Source organism: Hyaena hyaena, unplaced genomic scaffold (assembly GCF_003009895.1).
Source record: "Hyaena hyaena isolate Hyena2069 unplaced genomic scaffold, ASM300989v1 scaffold_979, whole genome shotgun sequence".
NCBI classification, from domain to species: Eukaryota; Metazoa; Chordata; class Mammalia; order Carnivora; family Hyaenidae; genus Hyaena; species Hyaena hyaena.
Genome location: NW_024081613.1, coordinates 279,559 through 281,061, shown reverse-complemented (window position 1 = coordinate 281,061; position 1,503 = coordinate 279,559).

Below are 1,503 nucleotides of genomic sequence, written 5' to 3'. Positions count from 1 at the left end.
ATATAGTTGTCACTGCATAAATATTTAACAATTTGAATTGATATAATCTCTAGTTATTGACATAACACCAAGCTAAATTTATAACTTTACTCCCTTAGAAGAATTTAAGGGAAATACCATTCTATGATTTTGTCCTAGATACCATTTACATTGAAGGGAAAGAGTGTTTTAAAATAACTCATTTGTCTTATGTGAGAAGTAATTGAAAAAGCATCTTAAAACCAAAGGAAAATGTTACCAAGTGATCTGAACGTCTGTACTAAAATGAAAACAGAATTGCCATTAGTGATTTTAAACTAATTCCTCATAAAGATTAAGCATTCAGGGTTCTTGTATCAAGATTTTCAAGGCAGTAAGACAACATTTTCTCTTGCTTTTACATTTTAAAAAGTTCAAATTTAATTAACATACAGTGTTATATTAGTTTTAGATGTACAATATAGTGGTGATTCAAAAATCCTATGCATATCTCAGTGCTCATCAGGCTAGGAGTGCTCTCATTCCCTTTCACTGATTCCTCCCACTCACCTCCCCTCTAGCGACCACCAGGTTGTTCTCTTTATACATATACATATATTTTTTAATGTTTATTTATTTTTGAGAGAGAGAGACAGAGCATGAACAGGGAAGGGACAGACAGAGAAGGAGACAGAATCAGAAGCAGGCTTCAAGTTCTGAGCTGTCAGCACAGAGCTTGACATGGGGTGCAAACCTACAAACCGTGAGATCATGACCTGATTTGAAGTCAGCCTCTTAGCCAACTGAGTCACTCAGGTATCCCTAGGTTGTTCTCTATATTTAAGAGTTTGATTCTTTTGTCTCTTTTTTCATTGTTTTGTTTCTTGAATTCCACATATAAGTGAAATCATATGGTATCTGTCCTTCTCTGACTGACTTACTTCATTTGCATTATACCCTCTAGATCTAACTATATCATTGCAATAGGCAAGATTTTTTTTATGTTTGAGTAATATTCCACTGTATATATATATATAAAATCACACATTATATATATAATCTCACATTATATATATACACATATATATAATCCCACATTTTATACACACACACACACACACACACACACACACAATCTCACATCTTCTTTATTCATTCTTTTATGGGTGGACACTTGGGTTGCTTCCATATCTTGACTAGTGTAAATAATAATGCAATAAACATAGGGTGTATATATATTTTTTCAAATTATTGTTTTCATTTACTTTGGGTAAGTACCCAGTAGATTTTGCTTTTTAACAGAAAGGCTTGTAGTTACATGAGAAGTGGTGCCACTGTGTTCCTTATGTCTGCTGTTTATATTAAAATAAGCTAATAAATTTTTAATATATTTTAATAACACTGATAGTGAAGGTTATAATTCTAAAGATTTTTATCTTTTAAAATATATATAATATTGGGAGAAAAATAAAACCTTGTGCATTGTTGGTGAGAATGCAAATTGGTGTAAACACTGTGGAAAACAGCACTAAGTTTCTCAAAAAG